The following is an 18,907-nucleotide window of genomic DNA, read 5'->3' as shown; positions in this document are numbered from 1 at the left end:
AAATTCGCAAGCCATTGTCAAGCTGAGAAAAGAAGGAAAATTGAACATTGGACAAACATTAGGCATAGCAAAGCACAAAAATTTGGAATGTCCTCATCAGCGGTAAGAATTGGAAGGCCACCTTGAAATTTGCAAAGAAGTACGAGATTAGCCGCAAAAGTTCTGGAACACAATCTTATGGACTGATGAGACCAAGATTAATCTCTAGCAAAGTGATGGAAAGGCCAAAGTGTGGAGAAAGAAAGGAACTGCTTATGATCCGAAGCATACAAGCTCATCTGTGAAGCATGGTGGAGGTAATGTCAGTACTTGGGCGTGCATGGCTGCTTCTGGAATAGGCTTGTTAATATTTATTGATGATGTAACTGATGATGTGCGCGCAATCACCAATGGAGCAACATGGGAAGGCAGAGAACCGACATGGGAAGGCAGAGAACCGACCCATGCGTAAAAGGCCGGGGACTGGATGGGGGGGCCCCGCAGCTGTGCAGGTGCAGACGAGGTCAAGACAGCTGCATGTAGAGCAGGCCCAATGTGAGCAGCAGCCGCTCCCCAGTGTCTGGTGGGAGAAACGCACCGCGCACTCACAGAGGACAATCACTCAGACAAAACACTCAGTAATGAGTGAGTCAGGGAGAAGCGGGAGACATCCCGCAGGTAGAAACGGACGAACAAGCACAGGGAAGACGAGGAGGCCGTCATGCAGATGTCGTCCACCGACATTCCATCGTGCAATGCAACAGAAGAGGAGACGCCTCTTGTGGAGTGCGCCCTGATGCCGTTTGGGGGAGATACACCGGCTGACACATAGGCCTGTGAGATAGCCTTGCACAGCTAGTGAGACAGATTCTGTGCCGACAGGGGAAGCCCCTTGGACTGTTCCCTGTAGTGCACAAACAGGCACCAGGCGGCCGTGCTTGCTACATAGCAGGACAGCGCACTGGGCAGAGGAGGTGAGACGTAGCTTCATCCTCAGACCCATTGGGGGGAGGAAAGAAGCCTGAGAGAGATCACCTGCGATTAGAAGGAGCTGGTGATGCTCTTAGGCATGAAAGCAGGATTAGGGCACAACAAATCTGCTGTCACCCTGGATCCGGAGACATGACAGAGCCACAGAGAGGGCAGCCGGATTGGCCGACGTCAGAGCTATGAACAGAGCGACCTTGACCGAAAGGGCCTTCTCCAAGTGCTCGAAATGGGCTTGGATCAGGGCGCGTAGAACTACCGCCAAATCCGACTGTGGAGCAGCAGGCCCCGACACAGGTCCAAGATGCGTCTCCCCCCATCTTTTTCCTGACCAGGAAATAGTGGGAGGCAGAACCCCTGGTTCTCCTCCCCCAGAGGTACTCTGGAGATAGGCTGCTTCTCCAGGAGCTCCTGAAGCTAAGCCTGGAGCTGGAGCTGGAACAGGAGACGCGCCACTCGGAGTGGTGCTGTGAAAGTGGTCAGACCTGCTGATGAGGTCATCTGGTGGCCATGAAGTGTAGCCACCTGCGACCCATGGGGGAGGCTGGGCACCTACACGGTCCGTCAGGCAGGGGGAAGCACTGCCCTGAGTGGCGAGTATGCTTGAGTCAGCCTGACAGCTAGGCGTGTTGCTCTCTCTCGGTGCCGAGGGGAGCGAGCCAACACTAGCCAAACGGGGACGGCGCCGCTTAGGGTGTGCGGTGGAGAGGGTTCACCGCTGTGCCGCTCCCCCAGAGAGGGGAGGGAGGCAGGGGCGGGCTGCAGGGAGAATGGACTGAACATCGGAGCCAGGCTGCACGAAGGCTGTCCAGCCAGCTGCAGCAAGTGGAGGAAATGTGTGTAACGGCGTAACTGACTCATCCGAGACAGCAGCGGGCCAAGGAACATGCTTTAGGGAGAACGGGGTGGGCGGGGGGAGGCTTGGCCCAGCTGACGTGAAGCTTGATGCTCTCTGCCTCCTGGGCGGTGGACCGCATCGTGTCAACCAGGGTCCGGAAAGGAGGACCGAAGAGCCTCCACCAGATCCTTCCTGACAGTCTCGGGGATGGCGGACTGCAAGAGCCACAGGATACGGTGAATCTGGGTCAACACATATCTGGGCAGCGGTGATGACAGCAGTGGCCCAGTCCTTGAGCTGCGTGCTGGCCCCTTTGTTGATCTCTTTTTCTTCCTGGTGGTGGTGGAGGGAGGTAGCCCTCAAGGCTTGACAACGAAGGACGCCGTGAGGTTGGTCTCCAGCGAAGGGACTGGGCTGAAACCCTGGTCTGAGAAGCCTTCCACCTTGGTGATCGGGATGTCGGTGGAAACAGCAGAGTCTTCGGATCCGAGGCGGCATCTTCCTGGTACCGCCGGATTGGAGGGAAGCGCGGCCAGACCGGGTACCGCCTATCCGGCTGGCTACAGGCAGGGCAGAGAGAGCTCTTGGGCCGGAGATACGGACCGCTGACAGTGGGCGGCAGCCCTCTGGATGTTGGCTGACACTGCACACCCGTACGGAGCCAAGCCGCACAAAGGCTGTCCAGCCAGCTGCAGCCAGTCCGTAAAGTGTGGAGGAAATGTGTGTAACGGCGCTCGCTGACTCATCCGAGACAGCAGCGGGCAGAGGAATATGCTCTTCAGGGACAACGGGGCGGGCGAGGGGAGGCTGGGCCCAGCTGACATATGACGGCTAATGTATTCTGCCTCCTGTGCGACGTCAACCAGTGTCCACAAATTTGAGGGCCAAAGAGCCAGCAGAGAAGCGTAACAATCTGAAAAAGAATAAAATTTCCAAGATTCACACACTGCCATGTACTATACATGCAGTGGAAAGTTATGTCCTATTAGACTCCACATTGGTATTTAGCAGTGAGGAAATAATCATGAGTTTAGCCCACAATCACTATATTATCATGCACTTTAGAGACTTTGCCATGGATTGGGCGTATTCAGAAGAAAACCGCAGAGAGATTTAGATTTTTTGTGACTTTAATTTCAGGGAGTTTTTTGGACACAAAATAGTCAATCTAAATATGTGAAAACACTTAATCAATTAAAGCCTACAGATGGTCTATGAAACTGGCCTGTTAATTAATTAATATCTCCTGCCTAAAATCACAGAGGCTTGCTGTATGGACGCATGTTGTGTTGCAACCACAGTGGAACAAGTCAGGAAATCTCAAAATATTTAATCAAGTGGTATGTAATAATAGCTTACTTCTCATCATTAACACTGAGTACATATGTGGTGTGTAGTCCACGTATACAGGGTAACCTTGAGTTACCCACAAACAGAACCTGCTCTATGTGTTTAGAGATGCAGTGTAAACAAACTTTGTAAAACACATGTTCACCTTTTGTAGTACGGGTTAATCGGAAAGTTACACATGACATCACAGAGTTACTCCTGAAGTTACCTGGATAAGCCAGTTACCTTGATTTGTAGTACAGGCCACAGGTGATTGACAGACTGAACACAGACAGGTTACACAACACAAAACAAGAATCAAACTACAAGTAGAACCCAAAACCCAAAACAGACAAAGCACACACAGAAACCTAAACAGAACAGACCAAAAAACAAGTACAGACGAACAGACTGAAATAAAGACCAAAACACAAAGCAGACCAAACTAACCATAAGACAGACAGATATAAAACATGACAGGAAAAACAGACTGAAACTAAACTCAAAGCACAGACCAAACCAACCAACCAACCAAACTAAATAACTATAATACAGACATATTCCAAACAAAACAGCGAAACAGACAAGGAAACACAGATCAGACAAGATCAGAATATTACAAGTGCAGACAGACTAGACCAGGATTGTGACAGGCATTTATATGGCAGTTGCTTGGCATTCTTGTCACTTCCATAAATACATGTGTAGAACCAGCATTTTGATGTAAAAACGTGTATGGAGAGGGAATTTTGTTGGAGTGGAGTGAGAACAAATTTAAGAGATTTTTTAAGAAGAGATTTTACAACTCTTCACTCTAACGATGATGTCGCCCACTAGTTTTACACAAAGCATAAAACATAAACTGTGTTAATTCCTGCATTCTGGAGAAACTTTCTGCTCCAATTTAGGACCAAATTCAGGTGGCAGGAAACAGGTCAGAATATATAGCGTCCCCAGAGTAAAAGATACCTATGATTTTGGGTTGCTGCGACACACTGGGAGTCCCAGACATTACTCTTTTTGGGTAGCTGTAGTGAATGTCTATGGTTGCTGCATTTGTTTTCCAACTATGGTCAGAAGTAATTGAACTAATGCTGTTCTGCTTAACGCACTGCACTATTAACTTCCCTTTATTTCTTAGATTAGTTGATTAGATAATTTTGTAATTAAATTCAGTCATTTAATCAAATTTGTGTCAATTTTCTCCCGTGGTTTCGAAATTGGTATCGAATATCAATATTTTTCAAGGTAATGTATAAGTTAGTTAAATTCCAACATCATGACCTGTGTTGGGAGTAACGCATAAAAAAAGCACAAGTAACAAAAGTAATGCAATTTCAGTAATTTATTTCTTTTTGCTTTAGCGCAGTAATATAAAGCATAACTAAAACATAAAGGTAGGTGCAAACTACGGTGGAGCTCCCCTGATGGATCATGCGTAAATGCTATGTGTTTGTGCTTTAACAAATTACTTTCATTCTGTCAGTTCATCCTGGCAGATCCTGTCGGTGTGTTGGGAGATTCAAATAATCAATGACGTTATGCTGCACAGTGTCATTCTTAATGGCGATTCATCATATTTCACCCATCCCCCCGCAATTAACCAGAAGGTTAATTGTTATGACAAAGACCCACCTGATCTGGGGACCAAACTCTGCACATCACAAGAACCCACCTATGCAGCATATCTTACTTATCAGTGTCACATGTGTCTATTAAATAGCAGTGAAAGTAACTCAAAAGTAACACAAATGTGACAAGCATTACTCTCAAATGGCAGTAACTAGTATTCTATAGTGTATTTTGGAAGTAACTTGCCCAACACTAATCGTGACAGCTCAAAGTGGAGTGAGTTTGTAGAGGATTTGAAGCCTCTTGCTTGGTCACTCTCTGTTTCTCTTCTTAGCTTCCTCCATCAACATCCTTTTTGGTCTCTTTGCTTCTGCCATTAAGTGCATGGAGGCTGCTGAGCCCAGTTATGTTGGCCACTTTCTTTTTTATAGTTTGCTTTGCAATTCCAAAGAGTGCCGTAAACCATTACGAATTGTCGCAAAACATTGCTCATGCACGGGACTCTCGGGTTACATTCCTTCCGTATGCTCTCCCTGGACCTGCCGGCTAAAATATTCTGCTCTGGACCTGTTTTTGTAATAATAACTCAGTTAGCCTGCGCTATGAGAATAAAGGAACGGACCAGTCTCTCTTTTTCTCTCTCTCAGTATCATCTAGCATGAGATACAGCGCTTCCACTTCCACCTCGTGTTGAGCCAGAGGTGCACCCGTGTTTTTCTGGTCACACGGGGCGCCATCTGGTGTTCTGTCCGGGCCTCATAGTCCACACACACACACGGCAAGCAAGCCGTGAGATACTATGCTAATTAGCCTACAGGCCGAAGTTAGCTCAGAGATACACGGTAATGTCCACAGCAGACTCTCAAACACACTTCTCTTAAATGAGTCAGGCTCTACACTCTAATATTTGTCTTGGTTCGCAGCTATTCACCACTCAAAATACAGTCACACACTCACACTGCGGTGTCTACTTCTCTCACGTCTCCCTTGTTTTTTTCTCCTCCAGTTCCTCTGACTACTAGTCCCGCCCCTAACAAATCATACCTTTTAGAAGCTGGATGTCTCTGTCAATGGACTAATCAAAGGCACATAAATAAAAGCAGCAGGTTAATATGTCTCACCTCGTGTTGAGTGATGTACGTTCTAAACAAACTGTGAAAACACTGTCCCCTTAAAGGAACAGCGCCTACTATAGTAACAATGTAGGGTTTACACTGCTGTGTTTAAATTAGCTCTGGGGTTTAACCCAGGGGCTACATACAGACTTAAACACTCATGTCCGCCCATTTCTCTTCCCCATCAGATTCTCCCTCACTCATGTTTTTGCCAGGATTTCATGGGCATTCATCCTTCTTCTGCTGTTCTGCTTCTGTCAATCAAATACATAGCTATTGCTCATGAAATGACAGCCTGCTTATCAACAGATCTCTAAATAATCACAACTGTTGAGCAGACTCCCCATCCCGCCCCCGCTGCAAAGATTTGATTTTTCACTGTTTATTACTATTAAAGCTTCAAGGCTTAAAAAGTGACATTCAGGCCAGCCCTAGTGGTCACAAAGACAATAAAATCGTTCCACAACCAGAAAGCCTGGATGAAGAGATGAACTTTTTTAGAAAAAAGCTGGTTTTCAGTCGGTTAATAAAGAAGCATACAACACCGCCAGAGAGAGTGAAAGCTGGCATCAAGGAGGCAAAACTAAGATATCAGCAGAGACTGGAGAGAGACCTCAACCCCAACAACACCAAAGATACACAATATTTCCAAAAGTTTTAGGACACCCCTCTGAATCATTGATTTCAGGTGTTCCAGTCACTTCCATGGCCACAGGTGTAGAAACTACTGCTACTGGTTATGTGCAGACAAGCTAATTGACTCCACTTACAAACATGGCTCAACAACATGAACATTTAAACATTTAGCTCAACAGTCAAGGTTTGTTTTTAGCTTCACACCATTAACATTAGCTAAAGGCTATGGGATTTCAGACTGCTTAAATTAACCCAGCGGCCAGCGGACTTTCCCTCTCCTCACAGCTTAACAAATTACATGTATAATATATTATTTCTTATTCACCTGTGGTTTTAATCGCTTCCTCTTTCGACACAATACCACAGTTGAATTTCAGTCTGAATGCGCTTATTGTTGAGAGCTGCTGATATTTCGTTAGCGACAGCATCAAGCAATGCTTTCAGGCAGCTCTGCTGTACTTTGAAATGCGGAAATAATGTTGTCAGCAGGCAACATCACGTCTCCAAAAACCAAAATTTTTTTTCCAACAGCAAAATGAAGATACAGCGTAAGCTAGCTAGCTTACTTAGCTAAGTGCAACTGTAACTCACGTTAACTGTCATTTTAGCAGGGCTGATAACTCTGTCTAGCGAACAACAGTCTTAAAACTAAATGTACTCACCAGAGAAAGTGAACAGCCAAATCCTAATAAGCTTTTTCAATGGCGCTGGTTAAATTTACACAGTGCCGAACGTCCAAGTCGGCTCTAGCCTGATTGACAGGTCGCTATGGTAACGACTTGTAAATCATAGATAATCCCACTCTGAAAGATACTCTGCTTTTTGGTCTATTTTAAAATAAAGTGGACCATAATTTACTAAATGAACATCATTTTGTATTGAAAAAGACTTGAAACTAGCGACTGAGACCATAAACTCATCAGGAAAGTGTTTACTGGGGTAATGATTCAGCTGAGAAGTAGGGTCATTTTCCTGTTTGCAACCAGAAGAGTCGCCCCCTGCTGGTTTTTCAATAGAATGCAGGTTTCAGGGACTTCCGCATTCGCTTCATATTATAGACGGGAAGCTTCCCGTTTGGTCAAATGTTAGGAAGATATTTATACTGTTTACAAAAATGTATCATTGGACTCACCCACTGCCTGTAAGTGCGCTCGCCTTCTGTTAATAAACCTTTCTGAACTGAACCTGCTCTGTGTCCTGCGTTTGGGTCCTCCAACCTGCTCTATCCTACATCCGGTGACAGAATGACCGGACCTCATTTCGACCCAGTGAACACATGGTCCGATGAATTTTATGAACTGTTTTTGGTGTTGTCAGAGCTGTTTAGTATGTGGAAAAGGGCCAGTCATGCCAGTGCTAAAGAAGCTTTTGGCCAAGCAAGGACTAAGAGACTCTGTCACTGAGTGGCTTTCAAGCTTCCTCCACAACCCTCTCCTCAACCAGCAAGTTCCTCATTGGCCCCTCAATCTTTTAGCTCGGTGCCAGCTAACAGGCTGCCAGCTAGCACCAGGCTGCCTGATCCCGGCCTACTAGCTACCTGCTGGAGACTCTGCTTGCACCCAGTGTGTTAGCCACCAGCCAGCTCACAACAAGCCTGACCCCCGGCCTGGAAGCACTGAGCTCCAGTCTGCCAGCCCCCTGTCAGCTAGCCTCCATAGGCCTAGTTCCCGGCCTGCTAGCTGCCTACTGGGAAGCATTCTGCTGTCCTGCTTGAGTCCTCTGCCTGTCCTGCCTGTACCCTGCTCGACTAGTACCACTAGTCCTCCGCCTGTCCCGCCTGTATCCTGCTTGACTAGTGCTGCTAGTCCTCCACTTGTCCTAGCTGTAACCTGTTCGGCTAGCGCTGCTAGCCCTCCGCCTGTCCTGTCTGTAACCTGTTCGTCTAGTGCTGCTAGTCCTCCGCCTGTCCTGCCTGTAACCTGTTCAGCTAGCACTGCTAGCCGCCTGCCTGATCCCCGGCCTGCTAGCGCTGCTAGCCGCTTGCCTGACCCCCAGCCTGTTTTTGCCGGTTCCAAGCCCGGCTCCTCTGTTGCCTGTCCAGTTGCCGGTAACCCAGAGAGGATTCGCCTTCCTGACTCGTGTGGCCTGCTCGGTCGTCCTCCGGGACGACCTCCTGAACTGTTTTGCCCTCCTGACCTGCTCGGTCGACCGCCGGGTCGGCCCCCTGAACTATTTTATTCCTTTGTCCTGCTCTGCCCTCGGGCCACCCACCTGAGAATTCCTTGTCTGTTTTTTGTTTGTTCTGACCCTCCTCCTGCCCTCCCTCCTCCCACCCTGGTTGGGTCTTGGACTTCATGTTTTGTTAGGTGGGTTTTTTGTTTTGGGGGAGGGGGTACTGTCACGCTGTGTGCCTGCCTGCCTTGTTTAGTTTATTCTCAGTTTTGTTATTTTAGGCATTTCTGTATCTGTTATTTAGTCTGTCTTTGGTTTCAGCTTTGTCTTTAGTTTTGGGTCATCTGTTATTTAGTCTGTATTTTGGTTCCATGTCTTTGTTCCTAGTCCTGTGCCTTAGTTCATGTCTTAGTATTTACTTATAGTTCTTTGTCTGCATTATTTTAGTTTAGTTTGCTCTGTATTCTGTGTTCTAGTTCTGTGTTCTCATTTAGGTTTTGTCTGTTATGATCCCTGTGTTATAGTTGTTCGGTGTTTGTCTGTTTACATGGGTTTCTGTTATTGTCTGAAGTTAGATTCTTGTCTGGTATTTTGTAACATGTTTTCTGTCTGTTCCCCTGGTTCTCTGCCTGCCTGTCTCTCTTGCTGTCTCTTTGCTTGCCTGCCTCTCTGTTTTCCCCTGCTGTCTCTCCGCCTCGGTAGTCCTGATCCCTTTCAACTGTGTTGCTCCCGCCCTGCTCATTAGTTCTTGTGTATATATATTTGGTGTTTCTGTTCATTCCCTTTCCAGTCATTACAGTGTGATGTGGTTTGTAGCCTGCCATGAGTCTCCTGTGTAGTTTGTCAGCCTTGGATGTCTACCTGTAACATTGCCTGCCTGAACCTTGGATCTGTGTTTACCCCGTGCCTCACTTTTTTGGATTTATCATTGGACTGTAAGTGCGTTCGCCTTCTGTTAATAAATGAATGAATTGAACTTGCTCTGTGTCCTGCGTTTGCCTCCTCCAGCCTGCTCTATCCTATATCCGCTGTGACACACAAATGCTTTTCAACAATTTATGAATTAAAACTGGACACACAAATGCCTATTTGAAAGTTGTAAATGTTCACAAATGATATTCACATATGTGGTTAATTTATCTTTTAAAGTATTAAACATATTCACAGAAATGTTTTGTTTGTGTATTTGAAAATCAGTTTTATATTTGCAAAAAAAAATTGAGTTTACAAATCTTTATTTTATGTTTGTGGGAAGAGTTATATATTTACAGATTACACATTTACACACGGATCGCTCATCTGTTCACACAAATAATATTGAAACAAAATGATCTCGATAGGTAAGCCACATAAAATCACAGAGCAGGGTTTGTGCATGCTGAGACGCACAGTGCATAGAAGTCCCAATTTCTGCAGTCAATAGCTACAGACCTCGAAATGTTGTGTTGCCTTCGGATTAGCTCAAGAACAGTTCGTAGAGAGCTTCATGGAATGGGTTTTGATGGCCGAGCAGCTGCATCCAAGCCTTACATCACCAAGTGCAATGCAAAGCGTCAAATGCAGTAGTGTAAAGCATACCGCCATTGGACACCAGAGCAGTGAAGATGTCTTCTCGAGTAACGAATCATGCTTCTCTGTCTGGCAATCCGATGGAGTCTGGGTTTGTCGGTCGCCAGGAGAACGGTACTTACCTGACTACATTGTAAAATTGAGGCATTGAAAAAAAGTTTGGGGATGGCCCCCTCCTCTTCCAACATGACTGTGCACCAATGCACAAAGCAAGGTCCATATAGACAGGGATGAGGGAGTTTGTTGAAGAAGAATGGTCAAAAATTCCCATGAACACTCTCCTAAACCTTGTGGACAGCCTCCCAAAAGAGTTGAAGCTGTTACACCTGCAAAGGGTGGACCAACTCCATATTAAACCCTTCGGATTAAAAATGGGATGCCATTAAGTGTGTGGCACTCCGTCGAAAACATCACAGGCTACAAAAGCAGGAGGTCCCTCTATCATGTGTGAGGCCACATTACCAGAGAACTTAACATCTTTTATGCTCGCTCCTCAACAAAGAGTCAGGTGTCTACTCCACCTCCAGAGCACTGTCCTGCTGAGTGATGAGTAAATCAGCTGAGCCTGATAAAATCCATGCTCCATGTCATCAAGCTGTGTACTAAAACCTGTGCCAATTAGGTAGTTGATGTTATTACTGACATTTTCAACATCTAACTGTCTCAGGAGAGGGTTCCCACCTGTTTCAAGACAGCCACCATCGTTCCTGAACCTAAAGTCTGTAGTGTCTAGTCTAAATGACTACCGCCCTGTGGCAGTCACACCCATTCTGATGAAGTGCTCTGGGTTTAAATACAACACTCTGCAACTGGATATTGGACACACCTCCACCACTCTAGTGCTCAACACTGGAGCCCCCCAGGGCTGTGTGCTCAGCCATCTCCTGTTCACGCTGTACACCCACGACTGCATCCCTTGACATGGAGAGAACTCTGTTGTGAAGTTTGCGTACAACACCACCATTATCGGCTGGATTTCAAACAACGATGAGACTTCATATTGGTAGGAAATTCATAATCTTGTAGAGTGGTGTACAGAGAACAACCTACTGCTCAATGTCAGCAAAACCAAGGAGTTGATCATTGATTTTAGGAAAAAGGAGATAAAGACACACACTCCTGTCTACATTTGTGGTTGCAGAGGTGGTGCAGGTGAACAGTATCTCCACGCTGGTGAAGAAAGCTCAGAAACCACTGCTTCTTGAGGAAGCTTAAGAAGGCCAAATTCCAGTGCCAAGTGCTTGTCAGCTTCTACAGAGGAGCAATAGAAAGAATCCTGACTGGAAACATCACAAACTGGCATGGGATGTGCACGGCCCAGGACCAGAGGGCTCTGCAGCGTGATTCAAACTGCTCAGAAGATCATTGGTACCCATCTCCCGAGCATCAGGGATATCTGTGAGGTGCCTGCAGAGCCCAAAGGATACTAAAGGACAGTACCCACCCAGCCACAGCCTGTTCACCCTGTTGCCTTCTCGTTATACAACCCTGTGTTGTAAAATGATAAATAAATCTACCTTGGACCTTGAAGCACCCTGTGCCTGTCGGCATAACAGTGTACATAACGGTCCTCAAGTTGTCCAAGCTATGTTGTAGTATCTTATCTGTGTCTGTCTCTCTTTTTTTAGCGCTCTAAAATCGCCTTGTTTGACAAGATGTGGCAGTACATGAAATCAGCAGAACCTTCCGTCTTTGTCAAGAAAACTTCGGAAGGCGTCCTGCGTGTCAGGAAGTCCAAAGGGAAATATGCCTACCTGCTAGAGTCCACCATGAATGAGTACATCGAACAGAGGAAACCCTGCGACACCATGAAAGTGGGAGGAAACCTGGACTCCAAAGGCTATGGCATTGCCACGCCCAAAGGATCCCCATTAAGGTGGGTGGATCAGTATAACAATGCTAGCCAACCTGCACTGCCATGTACCATTCACACTACTAACCTGCTGCTTAGCATACTGTCCCTCTCCCCATTCACACAGCTTTGTTTCTCTATACTTGAAACTTAGAAAGAGCAATTTTTTATAGTTGACTTACAATGGTAAGTGGATTCCTCAATCAGTGCTCTAAAACGTTAACATTAATGATCAGATTACTCTAATTGACCACCTGCTGTAGTAATCAAGTGGTTTTTAGCCAGTGTGTGAGCTGTGGCTGTGTCCATGTGCAGCCCTGCTCAGGAAAATAAACCACCATGGGGAGTGATGTCTGGTCCCATTCCATAGTGCAGATGGGCGTTGCAGTATGCGAGTGTGATGAATGGGGCATAGCGGCTTACTCGTTGTTATAATAATCCACCTACCCTGATGACATCATCTAAGTGGTTTGTATTTTTACCACGGTTACCACCTCTGACCAATGGCTGGTGGTGGTTGCTGTGGAGACTGGGGGAGGGCTGTTAAAGTTTTTCAGGTCTTAAAGAAATATTTCATCACAAATTTCGTCTCAAAATCACAAAAAAATATGTGTTGTATGGGATGTACAGTTATCATCATACAATGATCAATGTGAAATATTCTCAGCCATCCGCTATTTTATCTTTTTTAATTAAAACTGACTTCGTATACTTTCTTATGAGGAGAATTTGGTTGGAGGTTTTTCATCATTTATTATGAGCTGGCTCTTTAAGACCTGGATCAAGGGATTGTTGTTGTCAGTGAGCTTATGACTATTTATTGAACATTTATTGTGTGTGTGTGTGTGTGTGTGTGTGTGTGTGTGTGTATTTGCCTACGTATGTTTCCATTTGATTGTGTCTCCTTCCAAACTAGTTGGACATGTTTTATATCTATATTATAAGTAGTTATTTTATACAAAGAGTTATCCAAATCCCTCAGAACGTCCTGCTTTATTCCAATTTGACGCAGGAAAAGTTCCATTAATTAGTTTCACACAATGATGAATACACAAGAAGTGATTATTGTGTTTTTTGAACACCAATCACTATGAGGCATGCAGATGTAAACAGGCAATGCAATATACAGCCCTGCCGTCAGTTTCATGCTGTTTCCCGAATTAGCAGTTAGATGTACAAAGAAACCCAGCAATGTACCAACAAAGGCAGTGAAGAAGACTGCTTGCAAAAAAATATAGAAGTAAATGCAGTATTTAAAATATGAAATAAAGTGACAAATGTTTCATGAGGAAAGGAATCACATGCAACATGTTTGTTAGACCTCTAGCCTCATGCAAAAACCAGGCGTACCAAAAATTTTTAGAAAGTGTCACAAATAAGGGATTTAGAAGAATTTGTAGCATTCAACAATTTCCTCATATTTAGAATGTACTCCTTGTACTAGAATTCTCTCTTAGATATGAATGAAATTTCACAAGCGATCCCTGCGACTAGTAATGTACAGATATGTACACACCTATTGCCACAAGAGGAAAACACTTGTTTGAATTAGAATTCCTTAATCAGACTGAATTTGGTATTTATTTCTGAAATTAACTAAAATAAACTACAAACTTCACTATATTATCATCATGGCTTGCCAAATTACTGAGAGAGTCCAAGTGACTGATTGAAGATACTTGAAGACAAGAGGCCTCTTCAGTTTCTCAGGTGACTCCAACAACCATAATGACAATTGTTACAACAGCCAGGAACACTAACGAACCAGGTGGTATGCATCACCTTCATAACGACCTACAGAGGTTAAATAGCTGGAAGACCTCGTAAATCAATCAGAACTGAAGAAGTCCTTGGATGAGAGGCAAAATGTCTTTGAGTGTCTTCAACCTCGTTCAGGCTGGATTCAACCCTCCTTTGATGACAGTTACCTGGATTAGAGAGAGGAGAGGTATTTTTATGTTTAGGTTTCAGTAACTTATACATTTAAGTAGATGCTAGGTAAATTATCTGACAGACAGTTGTCTCAGGCTGTATTCGAAACCGCCTACTCGTAGTATGTACTTATTTGGCCAAAAGTAGTATATAGTATCCAGTATGCAAACAAAAGCAAAATCTGCAGTATGCCAAAAATACCCAGATGGCTTACTGATTCGGGAAAAATCTGCAGTATGCATTGGACCAGTTTACCTCGCGTACTGTGTTCCATAATGCAAAGCGCTTGACCTGTAACAACAACCAGTCTTTTCTTTAGAGGACAACAACAGAACTTGTTTATTGACTTGATTTAAAATATCGGCATTTTTAGAGAAATTGTTAAAAAATCTTTTATTTTATATAATTCTTATTTATGCACCAAAGCAGACATCTGCTACAGATCGGCTGCAGCCCTGTTGTCATACATAAGATTTTTAAAAAAGAATACGTTTTAAGCGTACTTACATTTGTATTCCTCTTATTGTTCCGATTTTGAAAATCGGAAACTAGCAAAGCCTGGCGTAGCATGCTGCAAAATAAATCTATTAAACAGTTTCATACTACATACTATACCTCATACAGTATGCAGTATACAGTACATACTGCTGTTGCCAGTAGTATGTAGTAGGCGGTTCCAAATACAGCCTCAGTGTTTTTATGCTGAAAATATGTAGTAAAAAAATTTTTTCTTCTACTTCTTTTTATTATAACTCAATATAAATAATGATCCGTGTGTGTGTGTGTGTGTGTGTGTGTGTGTGTGTGTGTGTGTTTTGCATGGTAGTTCCTGAGTTTGTTTCTCACTTTTGTGTCTTTTGAGCACATTACAGATGGCTGTATGGTTTTGTCTGTCCTGCTTTCTCTCTCTCCACTGTCTCTATGTGTTGCTGTCTGTCAATTGACTCTGAAATTTAACTTCTGAATGTTTTTAATGATTGCAGTTACTTGTATAATTTTCAGTTAAAGCTGCATTAAGCGATTCTTGAACACCAAAGTGCAGTACTAGCTCATTGTAATTAGTCTTTTATACTCCAGTATTTTTCAAGTTTTGTAGCTGAATTATTTAATCAGAGCAACATCCCAAAAGAGTTCTCTTCACTAAATAACCAGAGAGCGCTGGGACAGTAATTAGCTGCTGGGCCCATATTGACCTCCTGTTCCTCCTACTTTTGATCTCTTTATTGTAATCTGAATTATGATAAATGTTGGGTTTCATTTCACAGTAAGAATATGTATAGAAGTACGAAGAAGATTTAAATGAACTAATACAAGATCAAAGTCAAACCTTGAACTGCATTAGATGAACTAAATTAGCTGGATGAGAATCAGAAATAGAATCTTTTTTGCTAGCCAACAAATGTTATGCTGGATTAGTTAAACCATGTTTAAAGAAATGTTTGTTGAATTAGGCTTTTAGCAGTTTTTTTCTGGGTACCATCCAATCAGCTCATTTGAACTTGTCAGTGAAGAGTGACGGAGATGGTGATTTTCAACCAGATGGACAAAACCAAAGCAAAGTTTTAGAGAAGTTGAAAGAGCTGCCTGTTGGGTGTTGGATCAGCAGTTTGAGCAACCCTTTCACATTACGTTTTTTAATACCAAACATATCGCTTAATGGAGCTTTAACTCTAACTCCTTGGTAGATCTACTGTATGACTGTTGTTGTTGTAGTATTACATGGTAGAACCAGAGACACATTATTGTTTTTTATTTTCATTCAGCAAAACTCTTGCATTATTTGAATTATTCACTGAATTCTTCACTTTCCCCATGTCTCTGTTCCTAGCATGATTTTTCTGTTGTCATTGATTTTTTTTTCTTCCCTTGCAGTCAAAGTGGATGATTAATGTTATAATGTCAATGATGGGTTCAGTTCAGAAAAGAAACAGAAAGCCCAACTGCTCATAACCCTTTGGCATATGAAAATCATCATCTTCAAATTATGAAACAAAAAAGCAGTCAATGGCAAATGAGTTGTTGCTATTAAGCAGTATTTGCAACCAATCAAATGAAAGTGAACTGAGCCCAAGCCTGGTTATTAGTCACATTTTACCACATAATATATATATAGAGTATTTTAGATGTCATAAGCCTCCATTAATCACTACATAACACACAAAGTTCGTTATTGATTATCTCACAAAATACCACACACCATTGGCAACAATTTCACCGCCTTTTCATCCTGCCATTACATTAACGTAAAAGATCTTCCTGCTGTATTGTCTCTTCTCCTTTTCAAGAGTTACTCAGTAAATGTAGGCTCTTTATAGATACCAAAAATCTGGTCATATAATACCGCTGGGCTGGTTGCACAAAGATATACTTGTATACAGATTTAGGTCAGTCTGGGACTAACGCTGATCTAAGTTGGTGAGAAAGTGAGAAATTATTTGAAGCTTGAAATCTTTCAGGGATTCTCAGGAATGATGCTGTGTTTAAAAAATGTAGAATGAATAAGTAACCAAGAGTTATTTTTCTAACTTTGTTGGGTGTTTCACTATGGGAGATATCGGCCACTTTGGGATTGCATAAGCTTTCTTGAAGCTACAAGGCATACAAGGGGGCTGTTAGGCCGTACACCTTAGTGCCAGAGATGTTTCCTCCACAATCCAGTGGAAAAATAGCTTGTGTGCCCATGACATATTCAGCCGACCAGCTTTCCTGAATCCTATGGCCTGAATCAACCACCGTAGTGACAAAGTCTGGATTGGTCTACAGGCAGACCTTAGAGAGCCTCTGTGCAAGCTACAAGCAAGAAGGGCAGATGAATAAAGCCTGCAAGCCAAACACACTGGGACAGCAGCAGAGCAGTACAGTCTTAATGGAGAGAAACTTTTCCCTTGTGGCTTTATGGGCTTAAACGGGTGATGAGAGTTAAGTCAAGTTTATTTCTAGAGCACATTTAAACACAGTCTAATCTGACCAAATAAATATAATAAATAAATATAATAATACAGTATAAAGAAATAAAAAGTAAGAGTCATAGAGCGAAACATACCAATGACAAAAATAAACAAGGACAAAATACGGAGTTATAGAAATGACAACAGATTAAAAGATTAGTGTACTAAAAAGTCCATTGAATAAAAATTTGCCTTAAGCCTAGATTAAAAAGAGATGGAATGGGCACATTTGATATCTAATGGCAGCAGGTTCCCCAGTTTCACTTTTTAGTTTTTGTCGAGACTGTGGGATATACAAAAGATTTATTGACAGATCAAAGAGTGCAGGTGGATAAGGTTTGTGATATAAGCTGGGGACTGTGTAGAGCAAGTTCGCCAAGCTGACTCCAGAAAGTAGTATAAACAGAGGTAGTCCGCGTCTGTGGTGTCCGCAGCTGTCTGTATATGCGTCCGCTCCAGAGTATATTCAAGCCTTAAGTGGATGAGGCTCTTGTGCAGCAGGCAGGCCTGAGACAATCAGGTTCCACCTTTCACAGGCCAAGCCCAGAGAGCTATGCAGTCTGGGTTAAGGTGGTAGATTATAGTAAGTGGCTAGAGGTCATGGTTAATTATTTCTGCTACCCAATGATGGCCACCAATAGGCTTTCAGGATTAGTAACAAAGCAATCATGCTGACCATGGAAAAGTGCCAAAAATGTTTTAGGACTAAGTCTACCACAGGGACCAAAGGCCATTGACATCTCTGCTCATCATGGTCGCACCACCTTGACCGCATCACGGGTGCAACTGTTGTCATGATTACCCTAGATAATAACACCCCTCTGCCTCAAGGTGATTGCAAGGGCACAGTTATAATTATGCAACCCAATGTTGCTTCTCATTGAAAGCCTGCAAGAGCGATGCAATAGGTGAGGGAGTTTATTTTCCTCCCGAAAGATTCTGCGCATTGCACGGTTCCAAGTGGATCTGTGCCCAGTTATTTTGAACCAAAGATCCATGAAAAGATTTATCACCAGTTCCTGACTGCCTGCTCTAGTAAATGTGAGCATATCAGATAGTCTTCTATGTATGAATATTCTGCTGTTATTTCTCAACAGGGACAGGGCCCCCACACACTTGCTGAATACTTTTGGGGTAGAGAAAGACCAAATGGTTTGATTCTTATAAGCTATGCCCTGGTAGGCAAACCTGAAAAATGTCCTGTGTGCAGGTTTTGTCAAAATCCTAGCAGGTTGCTATTTTTAACTGCCACACGCAGCTAGAGTGTTTGCCTAAGGCCCTTGGATCTCAGTTTTTGACTGCTGGTCAGTCTGTTTCAGCTCCGACCCTTTGGAATGGGTGGCAGCGGTGGACATAGTGATTAATGCCTGTTTCTTGATAGCGCAAGCTTATAGTGTTTATTCCAAGATGGCACAAAACCTGTAAGAGTGTAAGAGTAAGTGTGCCATGAGTTAGCTGAACTCCAGGTATTTAGCTCAGCTTACCAACTAATGTTAAGCAGAGAAGAAGGCTCATCATAATGCATTAGGCCAAAGAGAGCAAAGCAAAACTTCACCTCTAGCTTTGGTTAGCCAGAGGAACAGACCTGCCTTGATGTGGACACTACTGTGATCTTACAAAGAAAATACTCAGCACAATCTGAAAACTGCATTTTGAGACGTATTCCTTAACAGGTCGTCTGTTAAGCAGATATCCAGGATAGCCTGGCAGAGCTGAGGGAACTAAGTGTACAGTAGTTTCTCATGGGAATAGCAAGAATGACTTTGAAGAGGTTGACTGACCATAGCAATATGAATGGGGCTGGGTCCTCAGCATGGTTCAACCAGTCTGTCACTGACAGACGTGGTGACATGGGAGCTTCCAAGGCAGTTAGTGAATGAAGTAAGAATTGGATCGGAGCACTAGCGGTCCAAACACTCCCCTGGTTCTTCAAGATTTAGCTAACAGACAAAACTAAAAAGTTGCTGGTGTTATTGTTAATTACAGGTAAAAATTATGAAGAATCAGTTTCAGAATTTCTGCACTTGCCTGCATATTA

The 18,907-nt window shown here is 43.6% G+C and overlaps 1 pseudogene; it reads left to right on the top strand.

Annotated features, from left to right (window-relative positions):
* The window catches only part of LOC119914378, a 267,025-nt pseudogene that overhangs the window by 229,943 nt on the left and 18,175 nt on the right, over window positions 1-18,907 (top strand).

Source organism: Micropterus salmoides, unplaced genomic scaffold, assembly GCF_014851395.1.
Source record: "Micropterus salmoides isolate LMB-PRFRI ecotype aquatic unplaced genomic scaffold, ASM1485139v1 Ms_hic_scaffold_1, whole genome shotgun sequence".
Lineage (NCBI taxonomy): Eukaryota > Metazoa > Chordata > Actinopteri > Centrarchiformes > Centrarchidae > Micropterus > Micropterus salmoides.
Note: the sequence above shows the minus strand (reverse complement) of the source record. Positions and strands in the feature narration are given on the sequence as shown.